The sequence below is a fragment of the Lynx canadensis genome, chromosome E3 (assembly GCF_007474595.2).
Source record: "Lynx canadensis isolate LIC74 chromosome E3, mLynCan4.pri.v2, whole genome shotgun sequence".
In the NCBI taxonomy this organism is placed as follows: Eukaryota; Metazoa; Chordata; class Mammalia; order Carnivora; family Felidae; genus Lynx; species Lynx canadensis.
In genome coordinates, this window is record NC_044318.1 from 9867500 (window position 1) to 9887365 (window position 19866).

General features: G+C 51.4%; 1 long non-coding RNA gene across 1 annotated transcript in view; it reads right to left on the minus strand.

The window, feature by feature from the left end:
• The window catches only part of LOC115504436, a 44111-nt gene extending 31128 nt beyond the window's left edge, over positions 1-12983 (minus strand). Inside the window, exons 1-2 of the long non-coding RNA XR_004343050.1 lie at positions 12622-12983; positions 11122-11300 (exon numbers count right to left, since the gene is read on the minus strand). This is a non-coding gene — a long non-coding RNA (uncharacterized LOC115504436). The remainder of the gene's footprint in view (positions 1-11121; positions 11301-12621) is intronic.
• Between the last annotated feature and the right edge of the window lie 6883 nt (positions 12984-19866).

Below are 19866 nucleotides of genomic sequence, written 5' to 3' on the forward strand. Positions count from 1 at the left end.
TATGCCAGCCTTTCTACTGGCCGCTCGTCACACCCTCCTGATGTGCTTGGGGCCAACCAGGCTCTCTCCAAGACCACCATCTTAAGAGCAGGGATCACCACTGAATTCCTCACAGCGCCCAGAGAAGAGGCATTCTCACTGCCCAGATGGGGAAACTGAGGCTCAGAGAGGCACTACGCTGACTGAGGTCAGGCCACTGGGAAGCAGCTGATTCTGGTCATTCCCCTGGCCCACCCCGCTTTCCTCTTGTTGGCTCTTTGGAAGGCTGAGAGTGGGGTGCTGGTGGCCCATGCTGAGCGTGAATCACCCTCATCTTGTGTGTGTGTGTGTGTGTGTGTGTGTGTGTGTGTGTGTGTGTTTGAGATTTCCCCGGCTGCAGCTGTGAGCTGGGGAGAGGAGTCTGGGCACATGAGCTCCAGGCAAGAAGGCTGCTTTTCCCAGCAAAAAAGGAGCAGTAAGCCTGGCATGACTCCCGCCCTCCTCATCCATACAGCACCTGACCAAGTCTATCTCCAGAATATTCCTGGGCACTGTTCTGTCTTCACCCTGACCCAGGCCACCATCAGCTCTCTCTCTGAGAAGCCGGCAGATTGTAGATATGCTTTGAAGGTGGGATTGACAACACCTTCAGGAGATGCACAAATGAATATATTTAGCTGCTGCCAACGTCAACGTGCCTCCGGTTTTCTGCCCAGACCTAATTTTCTTTCTTTGCAGACAACCACTGAAGTGGAAATCCCAGGCTCTCCATAAGGCCTGGAGGCTGGGCCAAACCCTCCCCTCAAACATCCCCTACCCCACCCATCCCCCACCCCACCCCCCACTTCTGCTGGAGGCCATTAAAGAGGCAGCAAATCAATCAAGGACTCCACACTGTGTGCAATGATCAAAACGCGAGGAAATAAAGAGGAGAGAATCATTATAGCTTAAGAGGGATTTAGGAGATCTACCAGCCAAAAGCAATGTAGGACTTTGTCTCCCAGGGTGAACCAAGCACCCATCAAAATACACTCAGGAAACAATGACAGGAAGGTGGGATTTTCGAGGATATTAAGGGATCATGACCTTCGGGTAGGTGTGAGAAGGGTAATTCCATGAAAATGTGGTTACTGAAGGGTGAGTCCTTATCTTCTAGAGATATGTTCTGAAGGATTTATGGATGAAATGACCTAATGATATGATTTATGACAGGAGAAGCCAGGAGCCGTGGGGAGGGCCCCCTACTCTCCCCAGACTGGCAAGTGGGCGGGGCTGGCCCCCGAATCAAGATCATCTAGAGGAAGCTGCACCTGAAAAGAAAAAAAAAAGAAAGAAAAGAAAGAAACGTGGAGGAAGTTGCACCTTTCCCAGAAGACCTACTTCACATGATTGCAGTCAACGCCCTGTGTCAGGAACGGGGCCAGCCTGCGGTTTACCGATGCGGAGAAGAACACGGCGGGACCCGCCCACTGGCCCACTGTGTGGTGACACTTGTTGATTTTTATACTATAATCCTCTGTACTTTTGTGAGTGTGGTGGGGGGAGTGGGTAATGAGGGTTTGGGTTACCCTGTGTGGTTCAAACCCTGCCTCTGACACTTCGGTGACCTGGGCGAGTCACAGGGCCACTCAGTGCCTCAGTTTCCCCATCTGTCAAGCAGGGGATGATAATGTCAGCCTGACGGGGCCGTTGTGAGCCACAGGAGTCCACACTGAGAACAGAGCCTAGCATGTCACCCGTGAAAAAGAAATCCTAGCTCTGATCACTGCTACGAGGTAGCATTTGAGCGTTTACGCGGCATTTTTTACTTTTCATGTGTCTGAGCCGATCTAGATCCCACCTCTGTGGAGGAGGACACAGGACAGCCTGAAGGGTTTGGTTTTTTTTCATCTATTTTTTTCATGGTTATTTTTGTTTTTGAGAAAGAGACCATCAGCAGGGAAGGGACGGGGACAGAGGATCCGAAGCTGTCAGCGCAGAGCCCAACGCAGGGCTCGAACTCACGACCCACGAGGTCATGAGCTGAGCCGAAGGCGGACCCTCACCGACTGAGCCACCCAGGCTCCCCTCAACCTGAGGGCCTTTTCAACAGATGGGGATGTAATTCATACACCATGCAATTCGCTCATTTCAAGCACACACCGCTGTGGACTTCAGTGCATTCACGTAGCGAGCACCACAATCAATTTTGGAATATTACCCCACATCAGGGCACTGCTCCAAGGTAGGGTGGTGAGTCTGAGCCCTCTTCTGACTTCTCTCACGGCAGAAGGGGCGGGCTGTGAGGACCACGACCTCAGGAGCTTCTGGGGGAACTGCCAGAGGGCAGGGCCTGGGGTGTTCTTTAGGGACCCCGGGGAACTGTCCGCTGGCCCGGCTTAGAGATACGTCGCATGTACAGCAATCACGTGAGCTGTATCTTTGGAGAAAGGTGCCCACAGACCCCAGTGCGGCTTTCTCGAGATCAGTGATAACCTGCCACAATTTCCCAAGAGGGAGGGAGAGAGAACCTCTACCTACATAGGGGGGGTTCGAGCTGCTACGAGGCCCATTGAGGGGCATTTAATGACCGGCCCCTGGAAGAAGGGCAGTGAGGGAGGAGTCGCACGGCTCTGGGGTGTCTGACTGAGCCACTGGGGAGCCGGTAGCGACATTTACCACCATGGGAAAGTGGGACAGTGAAGGGAGGGGTAGGAAAGGGACAGAAGAATCTGTAACTCCTACCATCATAAAACTGTCCTGAGGGGGCACCTGGGTGGCTCAGCCGGTTAAGCACGGGACTCCTGATTTCTGCTCAGGTCATGATTTCACGGTTCGTGGGTTCGAGCCCCGAGTAGGGCTCCACACATGGGATTCTCTCTCTCTCTCTCTCTCTGCCCCTCCCAGTTCACAAGCACACACGCTCTCTCTTTCTCAAAATAAATACATAACCATTAAACATAAACACACACACACACACACACACGCACAAAACTGTCCTGAGGCTCTGACAGGGTTTGACAAGCCTTTGGGATGCGACCGAGCTGAGTTCAAATCCTGACTCCTGCCTTCTGAGTCACGTGGCCTGGAGAAGCCTCGCTGGCTGCCTGGGTCTCCTGATCTGCAAAATGCAACAGCTGTGGGGCTCTGGGGGGCTCAGACCCGGCAGGTGGAAGGAGGTCCACGCGTGTGGCCTTCACCCTGAGCACTAGCTCCCCTCTCTGGCTCAGGTCCCGGGGAAATCCCACCCGAGGGAACACCTACAATGGGGGAAAGGGGTGATGCTGGAAAGACCCTGGGAAAGGACTGACACAGGGCACTGCGGGTGAGGGGCTTTCCATGCTCAAGTGGAAGGGAGATTCTGGTGGCTGAGAGGAGAGAAACCTGCCACACCTCCGGGGTCACGGTGATGATAGTCTCCACTCTCCCCTCCCCCCACCTCTGCTTGGCCCCATCACATCACTGTTCCAGTAGTGACCCCTCTCTGAAATCTCTCATACAATTACCTTATTAACTTGCATGTGCCCTGCCTCCTTCTCTAGGATGTCACCTCTTCCTGTGGCGACCTGTCCCCAGGACTTGGCATGTGCTTCCCGAATGGCTGAAGGGACACTCCCCGCGCGGGGCTGGGCTAAGCAGGACAGGGGCTTCCTGGGAAGGAGCCCCGGGTTCCCAAGGAAGCCTGGGGACGGCAGCGGGCTCTCAGCCCAGAAGGCAGGTGAGGTTCCCTGCCCAGCGAGGGTCACCTAGCAGCTTCCAGGAGGGACGGCAGGGTGGGGCTCAAAGGTCTCCTCCCCAGGGCACCAATTGCTGGGATTCTGGGAGGGAGAAGGGTGTTGGCTCCTGGAATATGTTTTCCATGGGGTCAGGGTCAGCACCCCTTGTATCCCCAGGCCCCTGGCTCTGGGGGGGACTCCTGTCTGTTTGATGACTGGTGGGCGGCCAGGGACTCCGGGCTTATCAGACCTTGTTCCTGACAAGGGACTGCTCCTGGCTGGCCTGGCCCCTGCTTAGGCAGGACCAGGCCTCAGCCTGGGTCTGCCTGTTCTTCTCTCCGCAGAGCCAGTCCCCACCCGGCCGGGGATGGGGGGTGGGGGGTGGGGGGTAGCTCTTTGCTCAAAATCCTCTGAACTCCTCATCCTTCCATCCCTGCCTCAGTCCCAGTGGCTCAGGGGCTGTAGGAGCCTCCTCCCTGTTCTCTCAGCCCCTTTGATCTGTTTTCCATGTGGCAGAACAACACGGCCATGTTCTAAAATTTGACTGCAGTCCCACCCCAGGGATGCCAAATCCTTGAACGTCCTGGCATTTCTCTGAGGGTAAAAGTTCAGCCACCCTCCCCTCAGCCCCGACCCTCCCACCCTGGTCTCTGTGCTATGGTGTCTCACATGCTCCCCTCTACGTTTTCCTTGACCACTGGGCCTTTGCACATGCGGTTCCCTCTGCCTGGTTAGTTGTGGATTCTCAGCTTGCAGATCAGGCCTCAAATGTCACTGCTTCTTCTTCTCTTAATGTTTTATTTATTTTCGAGAGAGACACAGACAGACAGAGAGAGAGCAGGGGAGGGGCACAGAGAGAGGGAGACACAGAACCTGAAGCAGGCTCCAGGCTCTGAGCTGTCAGCACAAAGCCCGACGCGGGGCTGGAACCCACAAACCGTGAGATCATGACCTGAGCCGAAGTCGGACGCTTAACCGACTGAGCCACCCAGGGGCCCCTCAAATGTCATTTCCTCCAGGAGACCCTCTCAGACCCCTGGCCAGGTCACATCCCCCTGCTACACACTCGAGGGGCACCGTATTTGCCTTCAGGGACTGTATGCGATAATTATATAACTGTTTAACATCTGCCTCCCCTTAGACCTTGAGTGCCCGGGGCATGGGAACCCTCTGTACCCAGCTTCCCCCAGGACCGCACCTGGTATCTCAAAGTTTAGGGACTGGGAAGACAGGTTCATTCCTTCACGCACTCGTGCATTTGCTTCCAGTAAGCGCTTACTGAGAATCTGCTGTGGCCGGGCTACAAAGTTAGTATAGACCTGACCCCAGCCCTGTGGGGCCCACAGAGCAGGGGCGCAGGGAGGGCTTCCTCCTGAGAGTCTTAGACAGTGGACAGGGGGTCTGAAAGGCTGGGGAGGGGACCACTAGGCTCGGCAACAGCCCATGCAAAGATCTGGAGGCCGGGAAAGACACGCACGGTTGTGGGTATGTGGGGCTGCGATGCAGGGAGGGAGGAAGGGGGCAGAGAAAACAAGGACAGATGGAAAGGCTGAGGCCCCACGAGTCAGAGCAGAAACTCAGGGCCTAGGGCCACCTTCCTGCCTCAGCAGCTCACTTCCCTCTGGCCTCCCAGCCCGGCAGCTCAGGGCCCGCAGGAGACATGCTCGCTGGCTCCAACCCCTTCCCTCGGGGGCCCCTAGCAGCAGGGACAGGGCCTGGCAGGGGGCCAGGGCAGTGTGCGCGGGTTTTCCTCAGTGCGTCAGCAAGCAGGGAGCCCTGAGGGGCACCAGCTCTGCTCAGAAATGATCCTCATTTTCGGGCACACCCCAGTCGGCCAGGGCTCTCACCGAGTGCTCAGGCCGCCCGTGGACCAAGCCCAAGCTACAGATGGAGAAAGTGGGGCGTGGGGAGGTGTCGGGGGTCTCAGAGCTGGGATGGGGCACAGTCAGGCCCGAACCCACAGCCCGCGTGGCTTCGAGCGCAGAACAACGCTCTCTCAGGAGCCGGTTCCATGTGGGGCAGTCTGGTCCCAGGCAAATCCCCTCCCCGGAGTCACACGGGGCGTGTTGGGGCTCAAGGTGATCACAATAGCTTCAGTGCTTCTAGGTCCGGCTCTGAGCGTTCTGTGCACACGAAGGCACCGACCTCACCATACCCCAGAGGCGGGTACTATGGTCAGCCCATCGGCCCATTCCAGAATCCCAGGCATTTCCTGACAGGACAGGCACACTGCCTGAAATCGCAGCATTTGTAGAGACCCTGAGGAGCCTGCCGGCTCCGGATCGCCCTGAACAGGAAGGAGCAGCTAGCTGGCTGGGCACAGAAGGTTCTGGGGCTTGGAAGGTGGGTTGTGCTATAGGAACGTGCCCTCTACCCATCTCTCATCTCACACGTGGAGGCCAGCAGGCCAGTTCCATCTTGACTCCTGGCACCACCTTCCCTTCTGGAAGCTTCTTCCTGCCTGGAGGGAGATCCGAGGGGGCAGAGTCCCGTCCTTGTGCCCCGGTATCCCAACCACAGCCTCATCCCCAAGCACAGGGTCTCGATCCCTGCAGGGTACCTTCTCAGCTCTCCCTGATTACGTCATATTCTTGTCACTATACTGCTAAATTGTAATGACCCCATATTCATGAAATATGACATCACTATACAGGACTATTCTATTATCCTGGTAACTTTGGCAGGGAGGTCTCTCGGACCCTACCATCTAGTAATATTGCCATCTGGGACTTGAAATCTCCCTGAAGTTAGTAGTTCTTATTTTCCACCTGTTTATAAAAGCTGCTCATGAACGTGAACTGTTTTTTGGGAACAGCACCCACACTGCGGGGTTGTGAGGACGATCGGATGACTGGGCCGGCGATCGCGGGGGGGGGGGGTCGGCGGCGCTCAACCAACGCCAGGTTCCGTTTCTCTAGCTCGGCAGCACCATGTTTTCGTATGTTCCAAATTATTCTTTAAAATCAAGAAATCAAACAGAATAAGGCCTATCCATGTGTGATGATGGGAAGTGAGTTCTGAGATATATTTTCAAGTAAGAAGCGCAAAGAACAGCGTGTATAGAAGATCACCATCTGTATTTTTAAAAACGGGGATATCTCATCCATGCAACTCAAGAGCAGAAAACAAACATCTCATTTAAAAATGGGCAGGGGGATCCGAGTAGACATTTTTCCAAAGAAGACGTACATACGGCCAAGTACGTGAATGCACTTGCCAAGTATGTGTACAAGGTATGTGACAAGGGGCTCAGTGTCACGAATCGCCAGGAAAACGCAAATCAAAACCAAGACGAGGTGCTACCTCACACATGTACAAGGGCTATTAAAAAACAAACAAACAAGGGGCGCCTGGGTGGCTCAGTCGGTTGGGCGTCCAACTTCGGCTCAGGTCGTGATCTCACGGTTCGTGAGTTCGAGCCCCGCTCAGGTTGGGCTCTGTGCTGACAGCTCAGAGCCTGGAGCCTGCTTCGGATGCTGGGTCTCCTCTCTCTCTCTGCCTCTCAAAAAAAAAAAAAAAAAACTAATAAAAAAAATTAAAAACCAAAAAACAAACCAAAGAGGAAACCGGTGTCGGCGAAGATGCGGAGAAAAGGGAAGGAACCCTTGCGCGCTGCTGGTGGGAATGTAAATTGGTGCAGTTCTCAAAAAGTAAATAAATAAAAATAGAACTACCATATGATCAGTAATTCCACTTCTGGGTATAGATCCAGGAAATGACATCACCGTCGCAAAAAGATATGGATTCACTGCAGCACTATTTCCAACAGCCAAGACACGGAAACGACCTACGTGTCCATCGGTGGATGAATGGATAAAGAAAATACGGTGGATACGTATACAGCGGAATCCCATCCGGCCATAAAGAAAGAAGGAAATGCTGCCATTTTCAACAGCGTGGATGGAACTCTGAGGGCTTCCCACGAAGCGAAATCAGTCGGACAGAAAGTTAAATGTTGTGTGATCTCATATACAGGCGGAATCTGAAAAAGCCGCATCATGGAAACAGGACAGGTTGGTGGTGGTCAGGCACCAGGGCGAGGGATGGGGCCGGGGGTGGACACGGCGAAGGCGGTCAAAAGGTTCAGATCCCCAGTTACAAGAGAAGTCAGTCCTGGGGCCGTCGCATACAGCGTGGCGACGACAGTTAATAATACTGTATTGTGTACGTGCAAGTTGCTGAGAGAGTAGATCTTAAACGTTCTCATCACAAGAAAAGCACCTCTGTAACTCTGTGCGGTGACCGATATTAAGGCCACTTACTGTGGTGATCTTTTTGCAATATATGCAAATATCGAATTATTATGTTGTATACCTGAAGTTAATATGCTGATTATGTCTCAAAAAGATAAATAAATAAAAAGGAGCAGGGGAGCCCGGGCGGCTCAGCTGGTTAAGGATCTGCCTCTTGGTTCGGCTCAGGTCATGATCATGCTGTATGTGAGTTCGAGCCCCACGTAGGGCTCTGTGCCGACAGCATGGGGCCTGCTTTGGATTCTCTCTCTCCCTCTTTAGCTGCCCATCCCCAACTCGTGTTCTCTCTCTGTCTCTCTCAAAATAAATAAACGTAAAATATATATACCAAAAGAATGGGGACATATCTAATCTGTCCATCCACCCATCCATCTGTCTCCTGTGTTCACACAGGATATGTCTGGAAGGGTGCACAGGTGACATATAATGTACCCCTGGACCCCCACCCCTCACGCTTTTCTCTCTCTTGTCACTCTCCCTAGAACGTACATGGCATACTATACATTTTACCTCCTTATTTGTCGTCTGTCTCTTCCAGAGAAGAAGCCCCATGAGGGCAGGGGTGTTTGTCCGCCGTGTTGGCCGCTGTGACCCCTGAGCCAGAATGGCGCTGTCCCAGGGGGTAACCAGCAGGCACAGGCGACGACTGAGCACTTGCAGTGGGGCTGCTTGGGACAGAGATGTGACATGAGTCAAATACACACTGGGTTTTGAAGGCTCCGTGTGTGCTATGACTCAACTGTGTCTCCCTCCAAAACTCATATGCTCAAGCCCTAATGCTCACTTGGTCAGAAAGTGACTGTATTTGAATTTTTTTAATGTTTATTTATTTTTGACAGAGAGAGAGAGAGCGCGCGAGCACAAGCGGGAGAGGGGCGGAGAGAGAGAGAGAGACACAGAATCCGAAGCAGGCTCCAGGCTCAGAGCTGTCAGCACAGAGCCCGACGCGGGGCTTGAACTCACGAACTGTGAGATCACGACCTGAGCCGAAGTCAGGCACTTAACCGACCGAGCCACCCAGGCGCACCTGAATGTGACTGCATGTGGAGACAGGGCCTTTAAAGAGGTGATGAAGGTAAAATGAGGCAGTTAAGAGGGGCCCTAATATGATGTGACTGGCGTCCTTATAAGAGGAGATTAGAAAACAGGGACACAGGCACAGAGACAACACAACGTAAGGACTCGGCCAGAAGCAGACCATCTACAAGCCAAGGAGAGAAGCCTCAGGACAAACCGGTTCCTCCCGCGCTTTGGCCTTGAACTTCCCGCCTCCAGAGCTGTGAGCAAGTACATTTCAGGTCTGTAAGCCCCCCAGCCTGTGGGACTTTGTTATGCAGCCCCAATAGGCTGGTCCAGGATGAAAAAACAATGTAAGCTATCTCATTAATAATTCTTGGGGCGCCTGGGTGGCGCAGTCGGTTAAGCGTCCGACTTCAGCCAGGTCACGATCTCGCGGTCCGTGAGTTCGAGCCCCGCGTCGGGCTCTGGGCTGACGGCTTAGAGCCTGGAGCCTGTTTCCGATTCTGTGTCTCCCTCTCTCTCTGCCCCTCCCCCGTTCATGCTCTGTCTCTCTCTGTCCCAAAAATAAATGTTGAAAAAAAAAATTAAAAAAAAAAATAATTCTTAAATTGGTTCCACATCCTGGGTTTGGGTATAGTAAACTAAAGAAACATATTATAAAAATTAATTTCACCGGTTTCTTTCTACTTTTTTTTTTTTTATCAAACGCACCTCCTTGCAAAGTTAAAATTTCACCTGCGGCTCTCATTTGAGGCTCGTTATCATATTCTTATCGGACCTCACAGCCTAGCACGGTGTCTGGAACATAGTAGGCACTCAACAAACAGCGGATGGATGAATGAATGAGATCGCTGGCTTTGGGAAATGACTGGGGGACAGAAGGGAGGGAGCCTGGCTCGTCCCTTTGGTTAAGTATCTTGTTAAAAAAAAAGATCTAAATTAAAACATGATAATATACTCCTTGCGATGACTTAATATATTACAACATAAGTCACATTAACACTCATGCACTTAAAAGATGCCCCTCATGGGTATAGACATAATTGCCAGCCAGCAGGTCCTTCGGATGGAGTGCCGGAAAGTTGTGATTCAGAGGGCAGGGGCATCCCTCCCCACACCCAGCCTCAGGCGGGGAAGCAGACCCCAGAGTCCGTGCACAAGCCCCTTCCCCAGGATGAACAAAACACAGGTGGGGCCCAGGTATAGCCCTCAGGGCCAATGACCTAAGTACCACCCATCCCAAACTCCCTCCAATCCTCCTGTCTGCTTCTGGGGTTTGCTTTGTCCATCTGTAAAATGGGCACATTCGGCTCACACCGTTAAAAAATAAAAAAAATTTCTTATTATGGAAAATTTCAAACATTGGCAAAGGCATAGAAAATAGAAAGGGAGCCTCTAAACACCACACTTACCCTCAACAACCGTCAACTCGTGGCCATTTTGTTTGACATATACACCCCCTCTCCACCTGATTTTTTTTAAGTTTTGTATTTATTTAAGTAATCTCTACACCCCAGGTGGGGCTCAAACTCACGCCCCCAAGATCCTGAGTTGCACGCTCTTCGGACAGAGCCAACCAGGCATCCCTCCACCTGATTTTAGTTGTTGACGTTTATTTATTTATTTAGAGAGCGTGCGAGCAGGACAGGAGCACAGAGAGAGAGGGAGAGAGAGAGGATCCCAAGCAGGCTCCGCCCTGTCAGCACGGAGCCCGACATGGGGCTTGAACTCAAAACCGCAAGATCACGACCTGAGCTGAAACCGAGAGTCGGGCACTCAACTGATTGAGCCACCCAGGCACCCCTCTACCTGATTATCTGAAAGCTTATCTCCAACTGTGGTATTATACCAAATAATAACACCACTGTGGTATTATTATACCAAATAAAAGTGAACAATAATACCCTAATATCATCCAGGATCCCTGTGGTATTCACATTTCCCCGAATATCAATGAAAAAAACACAATATGTTGTTCAAATGAGTGTGTTCAAATCGGGATCCAAACAAGGTCTACACCTTGAACTTTTCTCAAATCTCCTTTAACACAGATTCTAGATTACTCCTGCAGTTCCTTCGGTCCTGCCAGTATCCACCCTCCTATCAGTTATCTATCCGCCGCACAACAAATGGCCCCATAGCTTAGCGGGTTAAAACAGCAAAAGTTATCTCACGGTTGTTGTGGGGCAGGAGTCTGGGCGTGGCCTCCTCCAGCTCAGGGTCTCTCACAGGCTGTCGGCCTGGGCTGTGGTCTCATTCGCAGGCTGGCTGGGGAAGGATTTGCATCTAAGCTCACTCACTAGATGTTGGCAGCATTCGGTTCCTTGCCGTTTGGTCCCCTCCAACGTGGCAACTTGTTTCACCAAAGGGAGCAAAGGAGAGAGAGAGAGAGAGAGAGAGAGAGAGAGAGAGCGAGCAGTGAGTCGTGGGTCTCTGGCTTGCGCACCTGGAGAAGCTGCTGAAACACAGCTTGATGGGGCTCCTGACTCAGTAGGCTTGGGTGGGGCCCAAGAATGTGGATTTCTTTTTTTTTTTTTCTATCTATCTATCTATCTATCTATCTATCTATCTATCTATCTATCGAGGGAGGGAGAGAGAGGGAGAGAGAATCCCAAGCAGGCTCTGTGCTGTTAGCACACATGAACCATGAGATCACGACCGGAGCTGAAATCAAGAGTCAGACGCTTAACCGACTGAGCCTCCCAAGGAGCCCCGGAATGTGCATTTCTAACAAGTTCCCAGGTGACGCAGAGGACCATGCTTTGAGAAGTACTGAATTATAGGGACCTCCCTTCCTTCAGTTTTAATTTCTTCCTTACATTTTATCTGTTGGTGGGTGACTTAAGAATTCCCAGGTCAGGCCACTGATTTCAGCCCTGGTGGTGAATAAGAATTACTTGGGACGCTTTAAAAAAGATGGGGACTTAGAGGCCCCATTCAAGACCTACTGAATCAGAAAATGGGGTGGGAGTTTCAGAGATGGGTTTCTATTTCTTTTTAATGTTTATTTATTATTGGGAGACAGAGAGACACAGAGTGTGAGCAGGGGAGGGGTAGAGAGAGGGGGAGACACAGAATCTGAAGCAGCCTCCAGGCTCTGAGCTGTCAGCACAGAGCCTGACGCGGGGCTGGAACTCACAAACCGCGAGATCATGACCTGAGCCGAAGTGGGTCACTCAACCAACTGAGCCACCCAGGTGCCCAAAGGGGTGTTTCTATTTTTAAAACTCTGTGTGTGATCTTCCTCTGCAGCCAGGCAGGGTTGAGACCCACTGGGCAAAGAGAATGGGGGCTAACCCTGGGTAAGTCCCTTTAAATACTCACAGTGCTATCGATGACTGGGGTTTATTGGGGTGTCTCTCACATGACAAGCCCTGCACTTGTATCTTCGTGTCTCATTGTCACCAGGGCAATTGCGAGGCAGGTGTGATGGCACATTACCCCCGTCCCACAGATGACAAGAATGAGGCTGACGCAGAAGGGACTTCCCCGAGGTCACCCAGTGTGGGGATTTTCAAGTACATTCCACGGGGGATTTTCAAATAAATTCCTTGACACCCCTTCCCTCAAAAAGTGGAGCTGTGAGCTGGACTTAGTGACCACTTCTAGGGAACAGAATATGGTAGGAGTGACGGGGGGTGACTTCCGTGACGAGCATTCTGCTTGCTCCCTACCTGGAATCACTCAGGCTGGGGAAGCCGGCCGCCATATTGCAAGGCCACTCAAGAAGCCCTGTGGAGAAGCCCTCTCTGTGAAGAACGGAGGCCTCCTGCCTACAGCCAGATGAGTGAGAGCCGCGTGGAGGTAGGTTCTCCGACCGTGAAGCCTTCATGTGACGGCAGCTCTGGATGGCCTCTTGTCTGCAGCCTCATGAGGGACTCTGAGCCGGAACCAACCAGCTGAGCCACTCGGGAATACCTGACCCATAGAACCTCCAAGAAAAAACATGCCTGCTAAGGGTTGGGGAGTTTGTTGTGCAACGATAAACTCATACACGCCAAAAGACAATCTCAGGTCTGAGTGGTTCTGGGGGACTCCACTCTTACTCCGGCCCCTGAGGCAGAGTCTTCCAACAGGCAGGTGTGAGGGACATGGGCTTTGTAGTTTCAGGGATGGGTGTTCATGAGTCCCTACCCCACACATGCACAGACCTGGGAGCCCTCTGCCCCCAGCCGATGTCCCAGCGTGGCCGCAGAGTGACCCCGGGAGGTCTCCCTCTAGCAGGGCCCTGCGTTTCCTGGGGCACTGGACTGTAAGGGCCACGGAGGTGGGGACATGACTGGTGGTCACCACAGAAGCTTATGGGGCACATAGCAGGTGTTCAATAAACAGCCATTTCATGAATCATTCCCTTGAACCAGCTTCCACGGGGGGGGAGGGGGGGACGTGTTGGCTGATTAGAAGCCCTTTTTTGCATGCAGCACATCAGGGGTCTGTCTCCTGCAGGAGGCTGCAACTCCCTGAGGGGTCACTCTGCCTTTATACTCTAAACGGGGCTGGGACACCGTCCCTGGAGGAGCAAATGTAGTAACAGCACCTCCAGCGATCAGTAACTGGAAAGTGACAAAGCTGGGTTCAAAGGCAGCTCTGAGCCCCTTGTCTACTGGCGGCCGCAGGCCTACAGCACGTGCTGGAGTCTCCGTGTTCTCTCGGTGGGAAGCCCCCAGCCCTCTGATGTAGACAAGGGGGCTGTGTGCTCAGGCTCAGCTGTGGATAAAAGCCTCGGGGAGCCGGGCCTTGGGAGTAATTCCTGCCTGACCCCAAAGCCACCCCAGGCCCAGGATGGCAGCTGTGAATAATGGATGACCCTGGGGGAACATTATGGCCCGTGATTCACCTGGTCTATGGCCTGTGGAGGGAGAGGCTGGATGGACTTCCCTAACAGCCTCTCATGAGTTCAGAGTCAAAGGCAGGGGCCCCAGGGGAATCGGGGGAGGGGGGGGGGGGTCAACCTCACTGCCTACCGCTCCTCCATTTCAACCTTCAGATGCTTCCTCCTGGAGAGGCAGCCATTCCGCTCCCCAGGCCCAGGGGCTGGACTCTGGACTACGGAGGAAAGGAAGGGAAATGGCTTTGATGGGTGGTGGTGATGGATGAGGGGTCTACAGCCAGACTGCCAGGGTCCGAGTCCTCTACTGCATGCTAGCTGTGTGCCCTCAGAGGATTTACTCACCCCCACTGAGACTCAGTTTCCTCATCTGTAAACGGTAAGGAATAACATCTATTTCATGGAGTTGCCAGGGGCCCACTGACTTAACAGCACATATCCAGTACTCGGCAAGTGACCTGGCACACGGTAAGTGCTCAATAAATGCTAGTCAGTGTTCTTGTGCTGTGTACCAGGCAACGGGGGGAGCATTCTGCATATTTTAACTCATATAATCTCCATACCCAGGGCAGTATCCACTGTCGTACAGATGAGGAAACTGAGGCTCACAGACATGAAGCTTAAGATTTCACAGGCGACAGTCCATGCGAGAAGCAGAATTTGAAAAAGCAGAATTTGAGAAAATCCGGTGAGCAATTTCCAGTACACTCCAGAGTTCCAATCGAATGTCCTGTCCCACTGTTCCCCAAATACACCTGCCACCCTACAAAAGCCCCTGAGATTATACGACCAATCCCTACCTCGTACCACCTATACAAAGCTCAACTCTAGATTGAAGACTTAATGCCAACGATCAACAAAAAACACTTAAAAGTCTTTAATAGAAATTATAGGTAAATCTCCTTTAGAACTCAGTGTTGGGAAGGATGATAGATTATGAACTCAAATGTCTAAAACAAACCTGCAGAACCTTAGTAGAAAGTATATGTGAAGATGTTTTAGTCCGTAGGGTTGAGAAGGATGCTTTGTATCATTAGTGATCAAGGAAATACAGATCAAGATCTCAACTGGAAATAATTTTATACTCAATTGGCAAACATTTTCAAATCTAAAAATACCGGGGCGCCTGGGTGGCGCAGTCGGTTAAGCGTCCGACTTCAGCCAGGTCACGATCTCGCGGTCCGTGAGTTCGAGCCCCGCGTCGGGCTCTGGGCTGATGGCTCGGAGCCTGGAGCCTGTTTCCGATTCTGTGTCTCCCTCTCTCTCTGCCCCTCCCCCGTTCATGCTCTGTCTCTCTCTGTCCCAAAAATAAATAAACGTTGAAAAAAAAAAAATTAAAAAAAAAAAAATCTAAAAATACCAAGTGTCAGAAAGGACATGGGTGGCACACGCTGAGGGTAGGAATGTAATTAGTACGACCACTTGAGGGACGCCTGGGTGGCTCAGTCAGTTAGGTGTCCAACTTTGACTCGGGTCATGATCTCACGGCTCGTGGGTTTGAGCCCCACGTCGGGCTCTGTGTTGACAGCTCGGAGCCCAGAGCCTGTTTCGGATTCTGTGTCTCCCTCTCTCTCTGCCCCTCCCCCGCTGGTGCTGTCTCCCCCTCTCTCTCAAAAATAAATAAACATCAAAAAAAAAATTAAAACCCCACAAAAACCAAGTGGGACACGACCCAAATGGGACACGGCCCAAAAGGCCATCCGCAGGAGAGGTGATGGATCAGGGGTCCAGTGACCTGGTGGATTAGGACAGAACAGCTAAAACAAGTGAACTATTATGGGTCAATCCTAGCTACATACTATTACATGAAGAAACTAAGTCCCAGAAGATTCATATGCCCTGATACCATTTTTTGGTGGCCTGGATGCCCTTTGTTGTGGATTGAATTGTGTTCCCCCTCCTCCAAAACATACTCAAGTCCTAATCCTTGGAACCTGTAAATATGAACTTATTTGGAAACAGGGTCTTTGCAGATGTGACTAATTAAGTTTAGATGAGGTCATACTGGGTTAGAATGGGCCTCACCCATACGTGGTCGACTAATTTTTTTGACAAGCGTACCAAGAACACACAGAGGTGAAAAATAAGTCTCTTCAATAAGTGGTATTGGGAAAACTGGATATCCACATGCAAAAGTATGAAACCAGACCCCTGTCTTCTATCACTCATAACAATTAACTCAAAATGGATCAAAGACTTACACGTAAGACCTCAACTCATAAAACTTCTAGAAGAAAACATTGATGTTAGTCTTAACGTTAGTCTTGGCAATGATTTCTTATATAAGATACCAAAAGCACAGGCAACAAAAGCTAAAACAAACAAGTGGGACTATATAAAACCAAAGAGCTTATGAAAAGCCAAGGAAACCATCCATGAAGTGAAAAGGCAATCTACAGAATGGGATCCCAAATATATAAAGACCTGATACAACTCAATAGCCAAAACAGGAAACAATCCGATGTAAAAATGGGCTAAGGGCCTGAACAGACATCTTCCCGAAGAATATACATGAATGGCCAACAGGTAGATGAAAAGGTGCCCAACATCACTCACCACCAGGGAAACGCAAATCCAAACCACAAGGTGATACCGCCTCATATCCGTTAGCATGGCTGTCATCACAAAGACAAGAGACAAGTGTTGGGGAGGAAGTGGGGAAGGAGAGCCTTGGTGCACTGCGGGTGAGGATGGAAACTGGTGCAGCCAGGAGGGAAAACAGTATGGACGCTCCTCAAAATATTAAAAGTAGAACTACCCTACGATCCAGCAATCCCACTTCTGGGTATAGATCTGAAGGAAAGGAAATCAAGATCTTGAAGAAACACCTGTACCCTTATGTCTCTGCAGTGATATTCACAAGACCCAAGACATGGAGACAACCTTTAATGTCCATCAACGGATGCATGGATGAAGAAGATGTGGGACACACACGCGCATGCACACGCACACGCACGCACACACACACACACAGACACAGAGGCAAGCATGTGAGAGGACGGGTGTGTCGATTACCTTGATATACCATGAATATGCATGGTTGAGAAGGATGTTCAGCATCACGATATAATTATCTTGATACATAATGTATATGTGTATCAAATCATCATATTGTATACTTAAAATTTTTTTTAATGTTTACTTATTTTTGAGAGAGTGGGGGAGGAGCAAAGACAGAGGGTGACACAGAATCCAAAGCAAGCTCAGGCTCTGAACTGTCAGCACAGAGCCCAATGCGGGGTTTGAACTCACGAAATGAGAGATCATGACCTGAGCCGAAGTCGGACGCTCAACCGACTGGGCCACCCCGGCATCCCTGTACCCTTTAAATATATAGTTATATTTGTCGATTACTCTTCAATAATGTTGGGGGGTGGGAGGGAGAGACAATGACACACAGGGGAGATGACTTGTGACAACGGTGGCAGAGACTGGGGTGACGCGTCCACAGGCCAAGGACTGCCAAGCCTGGCCACCAGCCACCAGGAGCGACAGGGAACCACAGATCCTTCCCTGGAACCTTCAGAGGGAGCACGGCCCTGCCGACACCTTGATATCAGATCTCTGGCCTCCTGGGCTGAGAGAGAATAAATTTCTACGGTCTTAAGCCGCCAGGTTTGTGGTTATGCGTCCCAGCGGCCCCAAGAAGCTAATATACTCTTCTAATAAAGTTAGCGAGAAGAAACTAAAAGTAAAAACACAGGGAGAACTTGTTTTGTCACGCTTCGCGTCACTGTGCATCACGGACACTGTGGTTGTTTTTTTTTTTTTACAAACTGAAAGTTCGTGGCAACCCTGTGCTGAGCAAGTCTATGGGTGCCTTTTTCCCCAACAGCATCTGCTCGCTCTGTGTCTCTGTGTCACATTCCGGTAATTCTTGCAACGTTCCGCACCTTTTCATTATTGTTCTATTTGGATTGCGGCAGTGTCATGATAAAACTTTAACGGACGAGGAGCTGCTTCCTATGAAGGAGCCAAGAAAGTGGTTCCTTGAGATGGAATCTACTCCTGGTGAAGATGCCGTGCAGATGGTTGAAACGACAACAAGGGATCGAGAATATTCCAGAGACCGAGTGGAGGAAGGAGCAGCGGGGTTTGGAGGACTGACTCCAGTTTGGACAGAAGCTCTACACTGTGGGTGACATGCTCGCGAGGAGCGTCACGTGCTACAGAGAAATTGTTCTTGAAAGGAAAGCCATCGATGCGGCAAACTTCACTGTTGTCTCATTTTAAGAAACTACCAGAGCCACCACCCCCACCTTCAGCAGCCACCAGCCATCGACATCGAGGCAAGACCCTCCACCAGCAGAAAGGTTATGACGCACTGAAAGCTCAGACGATGGCTAGTGTGTTTTTAGAATTGCTAAAGGCATGTGCGTCGTTTTTTTAGACCTAATATTACTGCGCACTTAATAGGCTCCAGTGTGGTGTAGACATAACTCTTACATGCCCTGGGAAGCCAAAAAAAAAAATGCATCTGACTCACTTTATTGCGGTATGTGCTTTACTACGTCGGTCTGGAAAAAATCGACAATATCTCCACCGTGTGCCTGTATATTTTTTAGGATGTGGGTACGATAAAACCAATCAAAAGGGAAAGCAGGCTGAGATACAGACAGGATACAAGGCAGGGATGGGAGGGCTGCCTCGGGATTAGATGTTGGCCATTGTTAGGGTCCTAGCTTTTGATGGATGGGCGTAGTATGTGACTAAAATAATTATGGCAATTTTTAAGGGGGCTTGGGTAGCTCAGTCGGTTAAACATCCAACTTCAGCTCAGGTTGTGATCTCACGGTTTGTGGGTTCAGCCCCGCGTCGGGCTCTGTGCTGACAGCTCGGAGCCTGGAGCCTGCTTCGGATTCTGTCTCCCCGTCTCTCTGCCCCTCTCTGCTCGTGCACTCTCTTTCTCTCTCTCAAAAATAAATAAACCCTTAAAAAATATTCAAGAAAACGAGAGCAGGTCCTGCAAGGACCAAAGAGAATACACCATGATCGGATTATGATGTGCCCGCAATTCTGTGCACCTGGGGTTCCTAACCTGGGTTCTGGCCGGCTGGACAGGTTCCCCACCTCATCCAACCATCTGCCACCGTCCCCTTGCTTCCCTGTTCCCCTGTCACCTCTACACTTATCTTCCGTTACATTCTGCTTCAAGGTGACTCACTCTTCCCACCCCACTAAATATTAGGGTGATGTAATAAGCTATGGGTATATCACTATCATCAATGGCAAAGCAATGCCTGTGCCACAAAGAGAAAGTAACTGCAAACATACATAGGCAGAGAACGACACGCTATTAAGTTCTAGGTCAAGGGTGTAGACACAGCATGATTCTGAGCCCAGGGTCTGCTCTCTCCAGGTGACAAGGGGCTGAGCCAGCCTTCAGGGGATGTTACAGCTGCGTAACAGGAGGTGAAGCTTCTTCCCCTTGAACCAGACAATCGCTGTGTGATTCAGAGCTACGTGATGGCTTCTCTGTGCCCTACCTAACCCCACCCTGCAGACCCCACCAATGGGTCACCTTTCCCTTTGGGAAATGGCCCGAAGGCCCAGCCGTTTCCAGTTGTATTTAGGCCTGGAACCCTTTTGGGAGGAGACCCAGCCTGATAGCTGTGGCTAAGCAGGGAAGCCCAGCTGGAGTCAGCTGGCTGACACCTCTCTGCTCCCCAGAAAGCCCCTCCCTGGTTCCGGCCCCTCCAGCACCCCAGGGAAGCGGGCACAGGGCCAGGCTGGCACAGGGCAGGCCCAGCTGGGTCTCAGCAAGCCCCAGGGAGCCAGGGTGAACTCATCGCTCGCCCTTAATTATCCTCCTGGCTAATGAGCATCTGAGAAGCTCCACGCCATCAACAGAGAGGACCCCCTGGGAGATGCTGGGGGCTGGGAGGTTCTAAGGGCCAGATGTCACCCTGGAGGAAGGTGGCAGGGGCCCTGACAGAGGAAATGGGCTTGGGGAGGGGACCTACGCTTCCTGCTTCTTCTCTGTAGGGGAGAAGGCCGGGGCCAGGCAGGAAGTTACAGCCACGGTTAAGGGCACTCGGCAGCCTACGATGTGAGGACAAAACAGGCTCGGGGGGCCCCCCACTTGTGTGAC